Source organism: Diceros bicornis, chromosome 9, assembly GCF_020826845.1.
Source record: "Diceros bicornis minor isolate mBicDic1 chromosome 9, mDicBic1.mat.cur, whole genome shotgun sequence".
Taxonomy (NCBI): Eukaryota; Metazoa; Chordata; class Mammalia; order Perissodactyla; family Rhinocerotidae; genus Diceros; species Diceros bicornis.
In genome coordinates this window covers 13645490-13668184 of record NC_080748.1, presented here as the reverse complement: position 1 = coordinate 13668184, position 22695 = coordinate 13645490, and positions in this window count along the sequence as shown.

The following is a 22695-nucleotide window of genomic DNA, read 5'->3' as shown; positions in this document are numbered from 1 at the left end:
ATCACCACAACTCCTGGAAAGTGTTCATCGAGCACTTCCCAAGCTCTTGATGCCTTCGGGAAAAATACGAAGATCTTCCTCTTAGGAAGTGCTTCCGACTTCTCAGCACATTTTCACAGAACTACTGCTGTAGCTCTCGGTTTCCTCACGTGGCAGCAGGATCCTGGCCCCCAACAATGCCCCCGTCCTGTTCCCTGGAACCTGTGAATAGGTGTCCTCACATGGTGAAAGGGACTTGGCAGATGTGATCAAGTTAAGGATCTTGAGAGAGGAGGTGGTCATGGTTTATCCGGGTGGACCGCATGTCATCACCAGTGTCCTTATAAGAGGGAGGCGGGAGGGTCAGGGTCGGTTGTAAGAGATGAGGCGAGGGAAGCAAATGGTTGGAGTGATGTGGCCAGGAGCCAAGGGGTTCAGGCGGCTCCAGAGGCTGAACAAAGGCAAGGGAAAGGACTCTCCGCAGAGCATCCAGAAGGAATGCAGCCCTGCTGACACCTTGACTTAGACTTTTGACATCCAGAACTGTGTGGTAATGAATTTGTGTAGGTTGGTGGTAATTTATTACAGCCGCAGCAAGGAAATTAAATGTTCATCTTTAAAAAGAGATAATAATAATGCTCACTTCATGAGTTGTGCTGTTAGATGAGAGATATATGACAAAGGCTTAGAACAGCACCAAGCACATGATAATTTTATTAATTATTATTATTATCATAGAATTATTATTTTATCCTTACTCATTTGGGAGACCTTATCCCATGGGGTGGGCAGGTCCACTTTATAGTCATGAAATGAACGTGCATTAAGTCCTTGCTGGACACCAGGTCCTCCAGTAATGCTGGGAACACCAGAGGAATCAAGTGGCCTCTCTGACCTCAGAGTCCTGGCAGGTAGGGGAGGCAAACATCTCAACAAGGAAGGCTAGCACGTGACAAGAGTCAGTAAGGGGTGTGCCTAGGATTGGAAGGGAGTCCAGAGGACGATGTCTGGTGGGGAGTGGGGGTGACTGGGGAGGTCCCTCTAAGGAGGCAAGCCTTGAGCTAAGGACTGCGGACAGCAGAGGCCACAGGTGGACAAGGAGAGGTGTGCTGCAGCAGAGGGAGCAGGGGGAGCAGGGTGGGGGGTGGGGGGCAGGGCCAGGGGAGCCAGTGCAACAGCAGCCCTCCACCAAAGAGGATGGAGCCTCTGCCCGTGGTCCCGCAGCCAGACTGGAACCCAGACCTTCCGCCCCGTGCCCTTTCTGCCGCTCTGGGGATACTCACAAATGATGTAGGTGCTGGCAGGCCCCAAGGACATAGGCACAGTCAGATGTGTGATGAGGACGCAGTTTAAAGCAACCATAGAAATCCCTATTTGAGAGAGTTTAAAAATAAATGGCGGGAAATCCCGCCAGAAAGATGTAAAAGAACTTGGGGAAGATTTAAAGACTTGGGGAAGATTTAAAGACAGAGGGACGTGAGTGGGACCCTACAGGTGGGTAGGGTGTAGATAGTCGGGGGCGGGAGTGAAGGAGAGGCCTTCTCAGTGCAGAGGTTGGTCCTCCTGTAGGCAGGTGGCTGGGCGACTGTGGGAGCAGGAGAGCTCAGAGCCCCCTGGGTCCCAGGGGGAGGTAAGGGTGACAGGCTGGGTGCAGGAGGTCCTGTAGGGCCTTGAAAGCGACTTCCAGGTAAGACTATTCTGAGGGCATTTGGGGGGGGTCTGCTGAAGGGTCTTTGAGTAATAGGATGAAACCAATATGTTAGGAATACCAATGGGTCTGCCTGTAAGAATAGGACCTACCTTTATGTCTCCAGCATGATGCATGCTCTGCTATCATTTGTTGAACTGAATTGCGATTTGTGGGAAGGGCTGGAAAGAATGGGGAAATCTGATCTCTGATCTAAATCCTAAGTGCTCACTCGTCATTGGAGGTGGAAGCTAATGGTTGCCAACCTCACAAACACCACAACCCTAGTAACTCATAAAAGGTCGTCAAGTCATCTCAGGTGTATCTTTTCTTGTTGCCTTTAGCCTTCCCTGGTTTAAATATTTCACTAAGTGCAAATTGAAATGACACTTTTTAGCTCCTACTTTATAACTGAGTATTGACTATTTATAACTGAATATAACTGAGTTTTGATTCAGTTATAAAATAGGAGCTCAAAAGTGTTGTTTCAATGCCAGACTCTGACAGTAGGAAGTGAAGTCCTACCTGTCTTCTGAGCCCTAGCATGGCATGGTCACACCCCAGGCCAACCCCACAGGTTGGGAGCTGCTGAAAGAAGGAGAACTTCGCTGCCAAAACGTGCCCAAAACTGCGTACCAGAAAGAACGGTGACAATATGACGTGTAGAGTGCGAAGAAACTGTTGGCAAATACAGTAGCAAGAAACGCAACTTGAACCTGGGCAAGAGGAGGAGCGCAGAGGTTCCTGTAACCAAATGATGGCGGGGCGCCTTGGGAACTGCCGGAGCAGGGGTTCAAATTCAGACAGAACCTTCCAGCCGCTCTCACCATATGCTTCTCTCTGCGTTTTGGCTTCATTCTCCCCTTTTCTCCAGGTGGTGGGGGACATGACCACCAGCAGCTTCCAAGTGGTCTTCTCCCTCTCCCAGAAAGGAACACCTCTTCCCCACCAGCTGCAGTTCTGATGAATCTCAGGGAGGGTCTGGGTCGGATGTCCTCCCTCAAGGGGACTGTGGCCAGGGAGATGGAGACACGGAAAGGGATGACAGCCCCCATTCGGACCACATGGCTGGAGTCAGGGGACAAAAACCAGTTCCATCAAAGAAAGGGGGCTGGGTAGTAAGGACATGAAGGAATCGCTTTGAGCCAGGAAGCAAACTTAGGGGTTTGCACAACAACTTGTGAAGTGAGGCCTGGGAGGCGTCTGTCACTCTCGGAGGTGTCCCTGCATGGCTTTCCAGGTCCTGTCCGGCTGCCTCTGATCCCTGCTGGCCAAGAGACCCCACTTCTCCCTCCGCCTCCTTGAGTCAGTCCCAGCTCACATCCCACATCCCCTCCGTGCTGGGTCTTCTGAAGTCACTGACGCTCGCAGTTAAAAACCCAACCTTCCCGGGGAGGTAGCATTGTGTCAGGCAGGCACAACAATGAAAAACAGAGAGAGGCATATAAAGACCCAACATTCTCATCAGTCAAAGAATCACTAAAACCTGAAGCTTAAAAGTGTAAGGTATGGGTGAAATCAGATTAGGTTAGATTCAGTTGTGCATCAGGAGTGAGCAGACACCTCCCCTAATAACTATGAATTTGATGTCCGCAGCAAAGGGTAAGTGACCAATCAGGTCCTTGGTCATTGCCCTGGTGAGTGTTTAAATCTTGGCCATGGACAATTCCACTTGTTGAGAAAAAGGCCTTGCCAAAGGTAGAATGTTGATTTAATTTAGGAACAGTACAATTGTGTCTGTGCATTCTGCATTCCACTGTTGAGACAATCAGAGCCTGTCCTGCTGGTTGCAATTGTTTTAAATCCTCTGGCCCCATTGATCCCTAATTGACCTCAGATTCCTGAGCGCCAGGAGCCAGCCCTGACTTGTTTATCGCTGGTCCTGTAGCCAGCGCTGGCCTGCTGTGCACGTGTCCATCTTCTGCGATCCGCTGAGCTCAGCCTCCAAGGCCGCCCTCAGACTGTGAGTCAGCCCAGCCCACGGCCAGCAGGCCAGCCTCCTCTGGGCCTCAGCCACAACAAAAACTCCCTGTAGCTAAAATATGTATTTTCTCTTATGTGAAGCTATTTAACACAGAGGCCTTAATTTTCTGGTGATCTGGCCAATAGAAATTCTGTCAGCCCTTGATTATCAGACAGCTGGCTGTTATTGCCAGGGCAGGCTATAACCTACAGAAATGATAAAGGTGGATCACTCACTCAGAGACAAACTCTGTCCCTCTGCCTCGGGGTGCACCCTGACCTCAGCCAGCTTGCTTTGAAAGTCTCCCCTGGGTGAGTGGGTACCTGGCTGGGCACAATTCATCCACCTCTCGCATCCCTGATAACAGGGGGCCCCAGTGTCATCCTGGTGTACAGAAGAGAGTGAGTTAACGCACTGAGAACTTGCCCCTGCACAGAAAGAGCAAACGAAGCCTTCTCTGGTCCCCACAGGCTCTGTTGAGCAGACTAGGGGTTCAGGAAGCCACATTTGGTGTGCGACTGCAAGCAGCAATGTGGTCAAGGGTACCTTGACAGCCTGAAGGAGACCGCATTTAAGCCCCACACTGAAACAACAGAGCCTTGAGGCCAGTGGTTTATTGGGTGTTTCCAATAAAGACGCAGAGTCCAAAGCCTCCCCAGGGACTCGCCAGCACAGTATCACAGCGCAAATTCTTCTGGCTGCATTCGCACGTTTAAGCTCTTAGGCAGATCCAGGTTGGGGCTCGTGTGCCCTTGCAAGCATCCTGCCGGCCTGCCTCTAAAATCAAAGCTGTGTGGTCAGATTCAGACAGGCGGAGGAGTGGTGTTGAGCCTCGGAGGAGCGTTGAACACTTAGAATGGAATGGCTCCTCAATTGCAGACAAAAGTACACTTTTCGAACCACGAACCTGGAATGTGACCTCTGATGATGATGATTACAGGCCGAATCAACACTTAAGTGATGGAAACCAGGCCCACGCTCTGTTCACAGTGTGCAGGCTGTGGGGCAGCTGTGGCCTAATGAGATCCAGAAGCCCTGCCTGGCTTGCTAGCAGGACCTGGGGGCGCGGGGAGGGTGGGAAACCAGGCGCTGTTCTGAGGGGCTCCTGCCCAGCTTGTGGGCTTGGCACCCCCACCGCCTTACCCCAGGGCTCTGCATATGGGCACCAGAGTCAGCCCCATCCCACACATGGATGCCTTGCTTGGATGACAGGAAGGGGTTGTGGTACTGGGGTCAGAGCATCTGAACAGACAGAGCTTTTCCCAGATCCTCCTCCTCAGCTCAGACCATGACCTATCTGCGTCCAAATCTCTCATTTCCACATTAACTGCATCTGCAAAATGCAGATCAAGTTTGCTCTCTTCGCACTTGGTGGAAATGATGTCTTTATTTGACACATAATGAAGCCCCATGATAACGCACCCACAATAACATAAGATCTGATGGGTATAAAGTGAGAGGTGATTGATTCCTGCCCTCTATGCCAAGCTCGCCTGATCATTCTGTCTACCCCGTTATAACACAAGCCCACACTTCATTAGACTGAATTTTGGGGGCCCTACTTAGGAATTTACTACATTTATTAAGAACCCAAGGCATGCATAGAAAAATAGAAAGCATGCAGAACCACGCTCACCTGCTTCCGGGGGCCACTTGGGGGGTGAGATGCTGCAGTCAAGGACATTTCCACCTGAGGGAGCTCAGATATTAAATGCCTGTAGGTCATTGTTTCTACTCAGTGGTCCCCCAAGGTGGAGGGTCAACAGTTAAAGGGAATGCACACGGCTCTGCTGATGATGTTTAGTCCCTTGCAGAAGTGAGGGGTGGAAAGATGGCTCAATGGAGAAGTCAGGCAGAATATTTGTTCTGGTCCCCACAAGACAGCAGACCCAGACCCGCCCTTGTTGATAAGCTGCTGCCTCACACAGCTCCAGGGAGGGAAATGTGGCTGGTGATTAATTCTCCAATGTTTTGCACGGTAGGTGAGGGAAAGACGCCAGATCCAGCCATTCCTTCCAGCCTCATCTTGCCCACACCTTTATTGGAGCCATTGGTCCTGAGAGATGGAGCATTCTTGAGAGCTGGAGACTTGCTCATCACTAGTCTCACTTCATGTCATTGTCGATGATATTCTTGGGCATCAAGGAGCTGTGATTCCTGAACAAGGAAAAAAAAGTGCCTTCTCCAGAGCTTCAGCACAAAAGATGACCTTCAAGAGGAGACATCCAGCTATGGAGGGGGATGGGGGGAAGGTACTGATTTTCCACATTTAATATTCTTCAGACTTTCTCAGAAAGAAATCACAGTACACTTTAGACCTGGCTGGTCTCTTGAAGGAAGTTTGCTTTACTGTCTGGAGTCCTGGCCTCTCTAGAAGGGCAGAACTCTCCAGATGTGGCTACAAGGCTGCTATGGTCCTCCTCTAGGCACCCCACAAGCAGACGAGTCAGCAAACTCAGTCTCTTCCTCACAAACAGAATAGTGTGAACTTCTCCCTGCCCTCTTGCTTCACCACAGGGAGTGTATTCCAGAATATACTAGAATGTTCCAGAACTTCCTGAGAATTCTGGAATGCCTGTACCTTCTTACTAGGCACTCTGCTCCAGGGCACTTGCAGGCTTCAGAATCTCCCACCTGCAGGTTCTTCCCCTTCATGAGCTGAGCTAGACTTCAGAGACTGGATGTGCTTCATGTCTGTTACCTTCACTGCTCGAATTTTCCTGCTACTCAATATACTCTCACTCTACTGTGTTTCCTTTTTCTCTAATTTTTAATCACAGTCCACAGTGGATGTGTGAGAGGCTGGAGAGCAGCCCCACCTGGGAGTCTCATCAGCAATTGGTGGCAATGGAAAGACTTCCCTGACCACCTGAGGCAGTTACGTGCTCCTTTGTGTCCTCAACATTCAATATAAAAGCTCAGTACAGCTTTTACCACATTATATGCCAACTGTTGATATGCCTTCCCCTAGAAAATAATCATCATTTACGAGCACTTACTACATGACAGTGTTTAACATACAGTATTTCCAAACCCATAAGATAGGTTCTTTTTTCCCTGTAGCAGATAAGGAAACTAAAATTCAAAAAGGTGAAGTGACTTCTCTAAGATCACACAGCTAAGCAGAGAAATCAAGCTTCAGTGGGGCAGGCCTGGCTCCACAGCCAACCTTCTCTCCACCACCCCACCTGCCAGTCAGCATCCTATGAGCCCAACGTCCTGGCTGAGCCTCTCCTCCCTGTCCTGGAAGTTTGTCCTGGGACTGAGGGGTTTCATGGCACACAGGATTTTCAGTGCTAAAACTGGCGCTGTTGGTCACCCCATGAGGGAGTGTGGATGCCTGGACATTGAGATAGGCCTCAGGTGTAGTGTGCAGATGCCAGGCTGCGTGGAACAAGGAGAAGGAACATCACTACACACAAAGACATCCACTGCAGGACAGGGACTGCAGTGGAAAGTTTTCCAACTTTCCAGAAAGTTCCAGCTGGGGTCTCCAGGCCAGAATACAATCTTGATCGTTTGGAGGATGTAGACAGGATTTGTCAGTGGGCAGGATTTGCCAAACAGTAGAAATACATACTCAAATTTTTCTTTCCTTTTTATGAATCCAAGAAATCTCAAACTAATTGAAATTTTGAAAATATTCATGGATCCATTGGACTCATCCTCAAATGCTCATCTCTAAGAAGGCTTCAGGGTCTACATCCACCCAGGACATGATCCAAAGCCTTTAGGGTGCTCCTGCTCCGAGGCTTGCCAACAGCTCCAGTGACATTCCCCTACCCACACCCTCCCCCTACACACGACCTCGTCAAAGCATTCTACAGCTTCTCTCCATCTGAGCTTCTGCAGGGGCCGTGGCCACTGCTTAGACCAAACCTCCTCCCTCCCTCCTGAAACTACTCATCCTCCATGCCTCTCCTCCTCCCAGAGCCTTCCCCACCACCTCCTTCCTCCTGGGTCTGATGGGCATTGTCGCTGTGTGTTTATCTCACCCACCTGGCTGGAAGCCCTGCCAGGTGAGGGCTGATGACTGTCGTATTCTTGGGTTCCCACTATCCACTACAGTGTTTGGCATGCAGATACTCAATAAATGTTTGTTTCAATGAAATGGAAACAGAGCTATTTAGGGCATGCTGGTAATGGAAATATCCCAGCTTGAAAGATGCTCTGCCCTGGGTTGCAGCCACAGGCGGTTCCAGGCTTACTTACAAGCCTTGAATTTAACATCAGCTTTCAGCCAGGGCTACTAGTTCCTGGCTGTTGTGGAGGCCACCCCATTGTTGCCATGGGAACTAGCCACTCACAGAGCCTCTTGGGCCCCTGAACTCTGCCCCTGCTCCCTGCTGAGCCTTCTCAGATGCTGCCATGGGAACTTGCCCAGGTGCTGGCTCTTCTTCCACCACTCCTTAGCGTTGCCTTGGGCCAGGGGCTTTGGTTGGAATGGAACCACCCCACCTACAGCTGCTTTTATGGAGAAATGATTCAAAGTTCCAAAGCAACCAGGCAGTAAATGAAGTACTGACGCACATCCTGTGGGATGAAGTGGCTTCACTCTTGGCAGCTAGTTTGAGAAAGGCAAGAATGAAGAAGCAGGCAAGATGGAAAAATGGAAGAGGGATCAGTTCTCCTTTATGTTCACAGTGGCTTTTTGGGGGCTGAGAGGTCTGACACTGGAAAGGGGCACTAGGGAATGTTGTCAGACCTGCCAATGGTGGGTCCCAGCTGAGATTTTACCATTGACTTGAGAGGCAATCAGTGGGGTATTTAACAACTGAAGAAACTGAGGCTCAGAGAGGTCAACCAAGTCCATGTTCTTATCTTCTTCCTGGGCACACATCGCCAGGCTGCCCTTGTGACTAGGAGTGGCCATGTAGCTACCCACAGGATCTGAGAGGAAGCAGTGTGGGCCACTTCCAGGCCTGGTCTCAAAAATCTCCCATGTATGCCTCCATGCTCTCATCCTCTTCTGGCTGGCTGGGATGATGATGACCCCCGGAAAGTTTGGAAGTGACCAGTGACCTGGTGAAGATGGCAGAGCCTCTACCACTCCAAGTCCCGGAATGACTGTGTTGAAGAGGGTTGCCCCACCAACCTCTGCCCCTGTCCAGAAGTTTTACCCGAACAGGAAATCAACTTCTAGTGTGATTACACATGTTGAGGTCTGTTTGTTACAAGTACCCTTCCCTAACTGATACAACAGGACAGTCCTATCTAGCTTTCAGCTTCCCTGTACTACCTCTCACAAGTCAGGACTAGTTCCAGGGCAGCTGGTGGTATCCGAGGTATGTAGGCTCAGTTGGACAGGTCCAGAGGTGCCGGGATCAGAGCTGCTCTGTTCATCACAACAGCTGCTTCCTGTGCTCTGGAGGACTTCTAAGAAGTTGGCTCTAGGACAGAACATGAATCATTCACATGACATGTTCCCAGGGAGATTATGGATTTGCTGCATGGTGTCTGGTATTTAAAAGTGTTCTATAAATACTTACCTAATAGGTGGATGGATGGATGGATGGATGGATGGATGGATGGATGGATGGATGGGTGGACGGACGGACGGACGGATGGACAGATGGACGGATGGACGGATGGATGGACGGATGGATGGATAATGGCTTCTACTGTAGGGCAGGGGAAGGAGGGAATGTCCCAAATAGAGCTATGGGAGTCTAGTTGAGACCCAAGAAGGTAGGTAAAGAGAGAGAGCTGCTGGCTCCAGTGACAATACCCTCTTGCTATATGTCAGCACGTCCAGCTGGGTAGAAAGGTGTAGGTGACCAGAGATGGACAGACCCAAGGAGACAGCAGATGTGTGGTATAAGTGGCTCCTGCTACTGGGAATGCTTCACACCCATCCCGAACCAGGGCTAGGGATGTGACTTTAGCAAATAAAAACACAGATGCCCAGTTAAATTTGAATTTCAAGTAAAGAACTAATATCTGCCCATGTGATACTTGGGACATTTATACTAAAAGATTATTCATTTTTTAAAATCTAAAATTCAAATTTAACTGGGTATTCTCTATCTAATCTGGCAACCCTAAGGCAGGCTGCCCAAGAAGTGATCTTATATGGACAAACTGGGGAGACGCCTGGCATGGGCGGATCAAAAACCACTGTTTCAGGGACGTAAGTCCTATTGTCAGGGGTGGTTTTTCTCTTTGGAATAACTAGGAGTTAGAAGACCTCTAGCAACTTCATTTGGCCTCTTCCTTGTATTTTGGAAAGTATTCTAAATATGGAAAATGGCAAGTCTATACACAGTAGTGTAAATTAGAACAGAAAAACACAAAATCCTTGGATCCAGAAAAGCAATCCTCCCAACCCAGTTTCACGTTTAATAAAACGTATGGCCTCATTCATAATAGAATTTATAGAATGAAAGCACAAGGGGCCTTTCTGGCTTTTTTGTTTTGTGTGTGTGTGTGTGTGTGTGTGTGTGAAGAAGATTGGCCCTGAGCTAACATGTGTTGCCAATCTTCCTATTTTTGCTGGAGGAAGATTGTCGCTGAGCTAACATCTGTGGCAATCTTCCTCTATTTTGTATGTGGGACGCTGCCACAGCATGGCTTGATGAGTGGTGTGTAGGTCCACTACTGTTATCTGAACCTATGAACCCTGGGCTGCCAAAGCAGAGTGCACGAACTTAGGGGCCTTTCTGTTTATAACCTTTGGAAAAAGTCTCTGTGTGTTTTTTTCAAGAATCTTAAAACAAACATGGTCCACACATAGTTACTGTCACTGTCAAAAAGCTGGTATTTAATAAGTGCAATCCATTGTTAGTACAGAATTCTTGCTCGGCTTTGTCAGGGTTACAGGGACCAATCTTGCAGGTGCGCTGATGCCTCGTGTTAATAACAAGATGGAGAGCTGCATCTGAACACCACATCGTGACAGAACCTCCATCCTAATCCCCCGACTGGTCACAAGTTTTACTTGTCATTGTTCCCCATTGGTGTCCCTATCTTCATGCTTGCCTCTCTGCAGCCCATTCTCCTCCCAGCAGCCAGAGTCGTCTGGTAAAGTGCCATTCCTCTGCTTTAAACCTTCCAATGCTTCCCCAGCACTTTACAAAAATATCCAAACCCTTTCCTGGAGTCTACGATGCACATGATTCAACTTCCCTGCCTTCATTTTCTCCCACTCTCCCGATGACACTCACCCCACCCCACCAACACTGGCTTTCTTTCTGCTCCTCAAACACACCCAGCCCGATCCCTGCTTAGGGCTCTGCATGAGCTGCTTACTGTGCTTGGAAAACTCTTGCCCCTGGTTTTTGGCTGGCTGCTGCCTTATTGTCATTCAGGTAACGTTTAAAAGTTGCCTTTCAAAGCAGCTTTTCCAGATGATGAAACCTAAAACAGTCCCCTTCTCCCCTATCCCTCCCCATCTCATTGCCCTGTTTTATTTTTATCATAGCACTTACCACTACCTGATAATTTTTTGTTTATTTGCTTATTGTCTATATCCCCAAAAGAGAATGTAAACTCCAGGAGGACAGGGGCCCTGTCTGTCGTATTCAGCCCATATCCCCAGCACCTGGAACAGTGTGGAGCACATATATGTGGACTGAATGAATGAATGTCTTGCAGAAACTTTCAAAGCTCCGTCATATCACCAGGCAGCAAATCCGCATGAAGACAGCAGACACATGGATTAATAATACCAGCAAATATTTCCCCGGGGCTTACTACATGCCTAAACACTTGACATGTATAATTAATTCTCTTAATCTTCACAGCACCCCTGGGGATTCTGTTACATTATTCTCCCAATTTACAGACAAGGGCACGAAGCACAGGTGGGAAAAGTAACTTGCCGGTGGCCACACAGGGGGTAAGGGGGTGCAGCCAGGCAATCCAACTCCAAACTCTAACACTGCTCACTAAGCTGTGCTATTAACCCCAAGTAAAGCCCAATCCTGGGACATAAAGGAGACTGGGTCCAAGCTGGTTTCTGGAAGTTACTCCCTGTAAGGCCTTCGGTTGTCTGTGTTGGCTTCTCTTATACCATTTGTTAAGTTCTGGTCTTTGTTCAATGTTAGGAGGAAAGAGAACCAACCGCAATTTGGCAAGAATCAGGAGAAAGCCAAAAAATGAAGATGAAGGAAGCCAGTGAAGACCTCCAATAGAACCGCTGTCTTCTGTGTCCACCCGTTCATCCATTTGTCATTCATTCAACAGACGTTTTTTTGAGCACCTAACCACTGCCAGGCACTACTCTAGGCACATTTGTCTAAGTTCTATAGAGGCACAGAGCACTGTGGGGGAATACAGAGTGCCAAGGATAGAAGGACGCTGCTTTATAGGTTCCACGTGGGTGTCCGGAGCAGGGTGTTCCAGGCGGTGGGCACAGCAAGCATAGAGACCCTGAGGCAGGAACGTGCCTGGTGTATCCAGAGAATAAGCAAGGAGTAGGTCTGGGACGAAGGGAGCAGTAGGGAGGGACGAGGTCAGAGGAGAAGGGAGAGGCCTTACAGGTGCTGTAAGGTACTTGGATTCTGCTCTGAGTCGACGGGAAGTCATGGTTTGACTTACGTGTTTAGAGAGTCTGGCTGCTCAGAGACCACGGGAGCAGAGCAGAAAGTGGAAGACCAGCTATGGCAGTGGCTCTGCCCGCTAGTGGGCAGTTGACAATGTCTGGAGACGTTTTTGGTTGTCACAACTTGGGGTGGAGGAGTGTGCTACAGGCATCTAGTGGGTAGAAGCCAGGGATGCTGCTAACCATCCTACAGTGCACACGAAGCCCCCACAACAGAGAATTATCCAGCCCCAAATGTCAGTGTTGAGGTTGAGAAATCCAGAGTTAGGGGATTACTACAATAATCTAGGCAAGAGATTTACTCATTAAATAGCGACTGAGCACCTTCTGTGTGCCAGATAATGGACCAGGGACTGAAGACACTACAGCAAACAAAACAGACAAGGTCTATGTGCTCATAGAACTTATGTTGCAGTGATGGTGGAAGCTCAGAGCAGGGTGCAGGTGGCAGGTGGTGAGAGTGGTTAGATTTTTACAATATCTTTTGAAGGTGAAACTGACAGGATTTGCTCAGGACTGGATGCGCAGTATGAGAGAAAGAGGAGTCAAAGTTGTCCCCAAGTCTTTAGCAATTAGAGCAGAGTTGACATTTACTGAGATGGAGACCACTGGGAGAGAAAGTGATTTGCGGGTTGGGGAAATCAGGGATTTTGTGTAGGACATATTAAGTGGAGATGAGGGCAACTGGATATTTTAGTCTAGAGGTTTTAAAAAAAAAAAGATCTCTTTTGTAGGAGACAAAATTTTAGAAATTGGCAAGTGTAAAGAAGAGCTCTCAGGCATTAAGTGCAGATATATGAATATATCTAAGAGATCCTCACCCCAAGCCTGAGCTCTCCATCAGGGAGAGGAGCTAGCAACAGAGGACGAGATGGGGAGAAAGCAAATATGTGGGGACTTTCTGGAAGCCAAACGAAGGAAGTGTTTCAAGAAAAGAAAGTGGTCAAACCATGCCAGGAAAATGTTCCCCTACCAGGAAAAAATCTAAATATTACCCCATCCCCACTTTCCAACATTATAAATTGTGAAGCCAGCACAAAACTTGGTCCAGCCGTCACTGCCTTATCCACTCAGTCTCTCCAGGGTAATTATTGAGGATTTGCCCTGATCAATAAATTAAACTGGATTCTGTGTAAGATGCAAAAATGATTAATACATAGTTCCTGTCTTCATGAAGCTTTCTGTCTACTAGAGAAAATACAACATGCACAGAAGCCTCTGCCACATCAAAAGAAGGAGCTAATCCATCAGTACTCATTGAGTATCACAGCACTCTGCTTGTGGCTGAAAACATACGAGAGGAATGTAAGACAAAGGCTGTCATCTCATGAAATTTATAACTTGGCTGAGGAGACTGGGGTCATAAAGGCAAACAGTTGTAGTGTGGAGTGGGAATGCTCTGGGTGTGTGAAGAAGGAGGAAATTAAATTAAATACATTCATATTAAAAGCTCCTCTCACCATCCTCCAGCCTGAAATGCCTCCCTTTTGCTGTGGTTCATGTACACGTGGGGAATGGGGGTCACAGGAAGTTGGGGATCAGGCAGGAGGATGGGAGTGAATCAGCATCTGACCGCGACAATCTCTAAGAAAGTGGGCCCAAAGCGTACTGGCCAGCCACTGACAGGAGGAGGAGACTATTCCTAGGTGCTCAGCCTCGTGATTAAGCATCCACTAGGGCTGGTGGTGGAAGCAGAATTAGGGCTGACATGGAGCTGAGATATCTTGGTGTCTCTTGCCATTCATTAGCTCCCAGCTGTTATTTCGCCAGAAGTAACCAGACAAAAGAGTTTTTGCATTTAAAATGTTGAGGCTTTGGAAAAATCAATTTCCACACCCATTTCTCTCTCAGTTCTGATATAGTAACCCGAAATACTTCCCAATTCTGCATACCCAAGCATTATAGTGGAAGTTCATGAATTTCTGCATAATACAACCAAATCCTCATCTCATACCGGGCAAAGCTTCAGTGCTCACAGGCCCTCTGTATAAGGGCGGATGAGCCTCAAAGGACAATAAGGCATTTGAGTGTTTTCCTAATTTCTAGAGTATGGGCTGGGCGGTGCTTAAAGTGGTGGATTGCTGGGCATGTGTAGTTAAAATATACTTTAAGTTATTCTAAAATTTATATGCCTTTTTCTGTAAACATTTGAGGTAATTTTTTGTGTGTGTATGAGGAAGATTAGCCCCGAGCTAACATCTGTTGCCAATCCTCCTCTTTGTGCTGAGGAAGATTGGTCCTGGGCTGACATCCGTGCCCATCTTCCTCTACTTTATATGTGGGATGCCTGCCACAGCATGGCTTGATAAGCGGTGCGTATGTCTGCGTCCAGGATCTGAACCCGTGAACCCTGGGCCGCTGAAGCCGAGTGTGCAAACTTACTTAACCGCTACTCCATGGGGCCGGCCCCTTGAGGCAATTTTTAAGATAAATGTGTATGACTTGAGTAGAGAAGGGATAAGAGAACTATATATTTTCTGTTTGTACTAATTCCTGAAGTACCATTCTGTTAAAACTGAAGATACCTCAGAAGGAAGATAGAAGGACAAAGTATTTTAAGAAAATATGTCTCTTCTCATCTTCTTTTTCAAGTCAGTTTGCTTTAGCAACAGTAGGCTATTTCAATTATCTCTTCTGTCAACACCTCACCAAAGCCAAAGGAAACAGGATCGTTTTTCTTGGGTGCAAATAAATATAGGAGTAGATTATTTTGTCAAACAGCAAAGGATCATAGAGTTAGAAGTTACTGTAAAGTCTAGAAGACTTGTAAGGCCATTATCAGGAAAATTCCTTAAGTTTCTTTAACAAACAATAAGAGAAAGACCTGTATTTTTATTTTGCCCAGTGTGGAGCCATACTGTTCTCTTTGAGCCTAGTTCTAAATTGGAAAATTCAGAAAAATAAATTACAAATACAAAGGATCAATTGATTTCTTATGAATGTGATTTTTCTTCCCTGACATGTTTTCCATAAATTAGGACAATGTTGCTGTGTTTCTAGATTAAAAGACCCAGTTCAATATGTCTGTCTGTGGGAGAGGAAATGAAGCATCTGCTTTGTGCCTCTGTTAGGAAGATGACTTACGACAGGCAGCTGTCAGGCAAGGCATCTGGATCCTGACGGAGCCGGTTAGACCATGGTGCTGAGAGCCTTCAAGAGGCCAATGAAAGTGACATAACCTTACCACAGCCTCTCCACCCCCTCCCCCCAGAAACAATATGAACATGGATGCCACACACACACACACACACACACACAGTTTTGAGGATAATTTCAGGGTTTTCGAGCTTCCTCACCCCCGAGGTCCAGACCCAGGTCCCACATCTGTCAGTTCTGAGCTGTGAGATCTGGGTGGAATTACTCACTTTCTCTAAGGCTCGCTTTCCTCCTTTGTAAAATGGCATGCCCTAATGATGCCCAGCTCACCCGTTTGTTCTGAAGATGAAATGAGGCTGTGTCTGGAGCCCTGGGCACTGCCCCTTGCCCGTAATGGGAGCTGGTCATCCTTAGCTGGTATTTTCATGCCTTGTCATGAGTTTAAGATTCCCCAGTCAAAAAGAATAATACAGGTACTCTACAGATTATCAGTATCAATTTTTTTAAAAAAATCTACATTACAGGATTTATGGAGTAGTGGTTAAGAGTAGGGGTTTACTTTACAATAGCCATAATTTACTTTAAAATGGTGTGACACTGAGCAAAGGAACATGAGTGTGTATTAGTTGGAGCCTCCAGGGGTGGCCAGTTGGTATTATATCACAAAGAGGTCAGCTCTTCAGACCCCAACCAGCGCCTGAGGCTTTGGAAATTAAGATAGTGAGCATCAGAAGTGAGTTTTATTGGTGAATTGAGAGGCTTGCTAGTCTACATGATGAATATCAGAAATAGGTTCTCAATGGCAAAATTAAAGGTATTCAAGTTCAGAGGGCTGGGTAAAATATTGTAAAGGTGCTAGCCAACCCCCATGTGAAGGGGCCATCAGAATCCAGCGAGGCATGTGGCCATGGCTGTAGGGATGGCACTGAATGTTGCTGTGGCTTCTGTGAACTTTTTAGACAAGAGGTGGAATCCGTCAAGCTCACCTTTGTAGGAACTGTCCTGGGCTTGCTCTCCTACAGGAATGTTCGCTTAATAAAAGGTCTGTGTTTGCGCCAGAATTTTGTCTGAAGAGTGCTTTCTTAACATGATAACAAGGTCTGAGGGCATAGTCAACTCTCACCTTAAACATCTCAGTGCCGACCTGTACCCAAAATTACCCAAGGGCTGTGCTTGGACCTATTTGATAAAGTCAGTTCACAACAGCTTTAAAACAGACTTGAATCTGGATCCCGGATATGCTACTTCCTAGCTCCTTGACGTTGGGCAAATGTCCTCACCTGTGGGTTATTGAAGGATTAGATAGGGCAAAGAAAGCACACAGTACCGTGCCTGGCACACAGTGAGAGAGTAAGAAAGGCATCGTCATGGTTATCGTCAAGTGTTTCAGGATTCTCACTCCTCCACAGTGTAAGTGGCTTTCCAATGTCCTTTGATTTTTGTTGTTTTTGGTGATTTACACAGAACTATAAGCTGAAACAGTCTACTCTTGGACTTTTGTGCCCTACGTTGCTCTGGTGTTTCTTCTACCTCTCTGACTGCTTAGTCCCAATAGAATGAACGTTGCTCAAGGGCCATCTTGTCTCTCTAATTGATGCCCAGCATCTAGCTCTAGGCCTGGGATGTGGTAGGGGCAGATAGGGATTTCACTGTTCAGCGATTCTCCTCTCAGCCAGGCTCAAAACCAGGAGTTCTCCTTTGTTCTGCTTCTCCTTTCCCTGCTCCCATGCAACCAATCATGCTGCTGCTTTGTTGTTTATTCATGTTATATATTCCATTCTATCTTCTCCATCCCCTCAGCTACCACCTTAGTTTGGGTGCCATCTTGCATTTAGACCATTAAAATTGTCACCTACCAATTACCTCCAGCTCGTTTCCCCACTCCTGTCTAGCTAGTTCCTTTCCTCAGACTATCTTCTACAAAGCTGTCAGATTATTCAATTAAAACCCTGCTTTGCACAAGTCATCATTCTCTCGAAAAAACACTTTCAACTACTCTGTTGAAAGTATCCAAATCTCACAGGCTGGCTGGCAACTGAAGTCTCCACAATCTAACCCACAGACCCTCCTTTTAGGAAATCCTTCACTCCAGTCAAAATGGTTTACTCATTATCTCCTAATGACCCAGCATCTCTCACCTCTTTCCACTAAAGTGTCCCTAAATTACAGAGGAGGGTAACTCAAGTACATAGCAGGAGATGTTTCTTTCAAGTCTCGTGTTTTATACTAAGAACTCATATGAATTTTGCATTTCTATCACATAATATCTGCGTTTGTCTTAGTATATAAATGTTTTAAATTATAGCCATCTTGTAAAATTGGATGGATCCAATCTCCAGGATCCAGGAAGATGTGCCCAGTAAAGTCGGCGGCTTTGTGGATCCTCTAGCTCACCACGGAGCACCATTCCCCACTGTCAGTCCCATCCCACAACCTGTTCTCCCATGTCCCGGTGAAGTCCCTCGCTACCCTTGACTGTTTTTGGCAGCAGTCCACACCGCTCCTCTGAGATCCTACGTCCATACTGCTGGTCCTACCCACTGTAACTGCAATTGTTGACCATCTTCTTCTAAACAATTCTGTTCCCCCAAATAAAAGGTAGACACTTTAAAGTGTCTCTTTAACATTTGATTTTGCTTTCTTCTCTTTTCTCCTCTTTACTTCCTTCTTCTCTCCAATGGCATTTCCTTCTTTCCTGTGTTCTCAGGTCTGATTGAACCAAACATCAAGTTATCTCTCAGTGGTAGGAGTTTTTCTGATGCTATGCTTTAAAATGCTTCCAACAGAACGATAAAAAGAGTAATAAGGGTAATAAATAACGACTAATTTTTAAATCCATTTCTGTTTTTATTTTTTTAGCATTTTATCAAGGTCAAGCCCTGTGCTCAGAGATTTCCTTGACTTGTTTCGTGATAACACACCAGTTGAGAATCCCTGACTGAGATAAAGCGGAACATTATAGAAAAGAACACAAGCAACTCTCAATTTCCTGGTGACCCACTTCCTGTCTCTGCTATTCGATTTCTCCATAACAGCCCCACCACATGGGAAGATGGAAGGCAGGAAACTCACGAAAGGTAGGGCTTTGAAACAAGGGGTTAAAATGAGATGAGGTTCAGGCATTAGCTATGCTTTCTGTGATCCCCATTAACCCAGGTGATTGAAAGGGAGACGGAAAGGATGTGTCAGCTGAATCACAAAATGTTATTGTGGTTATTTTCCTCCCAGCAGGCACAAGCTAAACACACACACGCGCGTGCGCACACACACACGCACACTTTCCCTCAGCCCCTCCCCAGCCTTTTTCTGAGGCTGGAAATTACAAGAATCATCCAGCCTCACAGCGTCAATCGCATGCCAGCACTCTTTTCATATGTCGCTGGTTGATGCACTGATAAGCTCAAATATAATTGGGGTGAAGAAGGGAGGCTGTGTGTCCAGTGGGCGTGGCCTCTTGGCTCCAGGTGAAAATAGACATTTCCAGACAGTTGCTGTGGCCACGTTCTGGTTGCCATAGTACTGATGTTGAGGATCCAAATGTATACGCACGGAACAAAGTCATCCTGCACCAAATGTTCATTCTTTTGCCCTCTTGTTGATTGGCTGAGCAATTATTTATTAGCTTGAATTCTGAGAAGGCTTATATTTCATTATGTTTATGCAGTGCTTCCCAGTCTATTAATAGTAAACCCATTTTTGCAGCAACTTCTTCAACCATTAAGGCCAATTTCCACTAAAAATTGTTTCCAAAAATTATCAAAAGAGAGACAGAGTTGTTGCTTTTCTATAGATAGACCTTCTGATTTTCTTAAAGCCTGTGCTGACTTCTTTTAGGCAAGTAGGAGTGTGCCAATTCGCAGGGCTGCAGTCAATTCTAATACCTGTGCTCCACACAGCCAGTCTTCACTACGCCTCAGCACAGCGTGTGAGTGCTTAGGCAAGGACAACAAGAAATAAAGGAGGATAGACTTCTCCCGGGACTCTGGTCTATTGGTGTGCCAAGCCAAATTTTTAATTTGGAGAGCAATTCTGTAGAAATGAACAGAAACTGCTATCTAAACATTTTAATAAGAATAACCCCCCGAGCCAATATGCAATCGAGTGTACTGCTTTCTAGTAATTTCATTTATACAACAGCTCCACAAGCTGTTTCTCTCTCCATATTCAGATAACCCTCGCCTCTAGGGTAACCGTAAAAATGATATTTTAATAATATGCCACATCTGTGATCAGAAATACTTAATGAAACACTCTCGTGATCATATGGTAACAAGCTTCAAAGAACTACTTTCCAGATTTAGACAGGACTAGTGTGCTCCTTGTGGTAATTTCCATGGGCACATTTTTCAATATCATCTGTAAGAAATCATACCTCGAGGTAAGTGCTGAGGGTGAGGTCTGGCATTGATCTCAGCTGTGAGGCCTTGCTGGCTCCCACAAAACTTCTAGATTGGTGCTGTCCAATAGAAATGTAATGCAAACTACATATGTAATCTAAAATTTTCTAGTAGTCACATTAACAAAAGTACAAAGAGAAAGGTGAATTGATTCTAAGAATACATTTTAACACAATATATCCACAAGATTATTATTTCAATGTGTAATCCATATAAAATATTATTAACAAGATACTTTACTTTTTTTGTATTAAGTCTTTAAAATCTGGTGTGCATTTTACATTTCCAGCACACGTCAGCTCAGAGTAGCCGTATTTCGAGAGCTCAGCAGCCAGGTGTGGCTAGCAGTTACCACAGCGCATGGTACAGCTCTGGAGCAAGAAGCTTCCGAAAGGCTGGTCCACAACCCCCCGCAGCTGAAAAGGCCTGAGCATCCTACTAAGAACGTGAATTTCCGGGCCCCGTCCATGACCTACCAAATACCTCTGGGGGTGGCGCTACGAGGTTTGCATTTTTTAGCAGCTTCCATAGCTAGAGCTTTGCTTACTAAAATTGAGAACATCTGTTAGGCTCCCTGTCCCAGATTTGCTCATAGCCTTGTAGCCATGACCACCACAACCACAGCCTCCACCACACGGTCACATAAACCCTGTAACACCATCCTGCAACTCAGTCTATTCTGTCCGTGACTCACGTGTGTCTCGAGCCCTGATGACATGCCCAGCGCTGTTCTTGGCCCTGGGGATGGAGCGATAAACAATACAGGCAAAACCCCTGCCCTTTTGAAGCTTACATCCCGGTGGAGAAGACAGACAGGAAACGAGGAAAGGGGTAGAGAAGTGGTGTAATATCAGGTGGTGGTAATACAGAAGAAAAAGTAAGGAAGGGTAGGAGACGGTGGGTGGGGTGGAGGGCTTCTACGTAGACATGACGTGGTGGTCTTAGAGGGCTCTGTGAGGAGGTGACCATTGGCAGACCCTGAATGAAAGGAGGGAGGGAGCTACAGAGCAGTCTGGGAGGAGAGCACAGCATTAGAGTGAGCAGCACCAGGACCAGCATGGCGGGCGGAGCTGAGCCAGCAAAGGGGAGGAGAGCGGAGAGGAAGGCGCACCAACCCCAAGTGCACAGGACCTGGAGGGCCATGTCAAGGCACTTGGGGTTTACCCTAAGAGCAGTGAAAATTCCCTGGCGGGTGTTAAGCAAGAGCACGTGACATAGCACCTGATGGAGGTGACTGTGGAAATTGTCCAGGAGAGAGACAACGTCAGCTCAGACAGCAGGGACAGCAACGGGCACTGTGAGAAGCGGCCAGCTGTGGGAGACGTTGAAGGAGAGCCGACGGGACTTGGTAGTGGGTTGACTGTGGGGTGGGAAAGAAGAAAGGGATGGCGGATAGCGCCTTCGTTTGGGGCCCGAGCACCTGAATGATGGGTGGGACATTATTGAGATGGGGAAGGCATGGGGAGGGGGTGAATGTAAAAAACAGTTGCACAGATTCTCTCTTTACAACCAGGGAGACTCTCATCATAAAAATAATCGTGTTTTAGTCAATAGAGGGAGAGGGAGGAGTTCCCTTATTACGTGTTTCAGCTTCTTCTGTTCTTTCACTGCGCTGTTCCCCACAAGGGATATAAAAAAGTTAAGAAGCTTCCCTGCCCTCAAGTACTTGGAGGAAACCCCAGCCTCCTTCCTCATGAGATTCCCCACCAGGTGTCCACGTGCACAAAGTAACACACACACACACACACACACACACACACACACTCTACCCTGCTCCTGCCCAGAGGACCCACAGTTTCACCATCTATCCAGCTCCCTTTGGTTCCTCTGAGACTGGAAGACAAGTGAGGCAGTCAAAATCCTAAAACAACCCATACTCCTGTACAGTCCCCTCCCCTTGAGTGTGAGCAGGACCTGGAATATGATTTCACTAAGTTACATTATAAGGTAAAGATCAAGGTATTTTGCAGATGTAACAAGGTCCCAAATCAGTTGACTTTAAGTTAATCAAAGGGGAGCTTGCCCTAGGTGGGCCTGACCTAATCAGGTGAGCCCTGTAAAAGGGGGTCCAGAGGTCAGAGATGAAAAAAGCACCAAAGATGCTCTCTATTGGCCTTAAAGAAGTAAGCTGCCATGTTGTGGAGAAGGCCACGTGTCAGGGAAGGGGCTTCCAGGAGCTGAGGGCTTTCATCCTACAACCACAAAGAACTGGGTTCTGCCAACAACCCATGAGCCTGGACAAGAACCCTGAACCCGGCTGAGATGGCAGGTCCGGCCGACACCTCGATTACAGCCTGGTGGGACCCTGAGCAGAGGACCCGGCTCAGCCGTGAAGACCTCTGACCCACGGGAACTGGGAGATGGCAAATGTCTGTAGTTTTAAGCTGCTAAGTTTGTGGAAATTTGTTGTGCAGCAATAGAAAACAAATACAATAAGATAACAATAATAAATATAATAAAGATAATAAAATAATAAAGATAATAACTAAGGCACATAACAGTAACCAATAAATATAGCAATAAGAGATAATAATAATATTCAGCACTTAACATGCTAAATATTTTCAATTGCTCTATCTTATTATCCTTCAGAATAACCCCATAAATTTAGCAATATTATTATCCCAATTTAACACATGAAGAAACTGAGGCTTAGGGAGGAGTCAGAGAACTGAGGACGTGATGGAGCAGGGATTCAGCCCAGGCCTGGAACTCTGAAGACAGAGCGTTTGGCCACTATGCAACGCCCCCTCCAATTAGAGGAGGAGCCCTCCTGCAGGAGCTCGGGACCCGAGACCCTCTTCTTCATGATTATGAAGACTGCTCTACCTGCATCTTAGCCCCTGAGAGCCCTCAGTCACTCAGTATCTGCCCAGCCCAGTGGGCAGAGCCCCTGACAGGCCATCACATTTCCTATCTTTGCACTCTGGAGGTCCCATGGTCAGCTCTGGGAGCTAAGGTGTCCCCAGGCTCCACAGGGTATATTCTGTCCTAGCCCACTCTTAGGGTGACCAACGCATGCTGGTTTTCC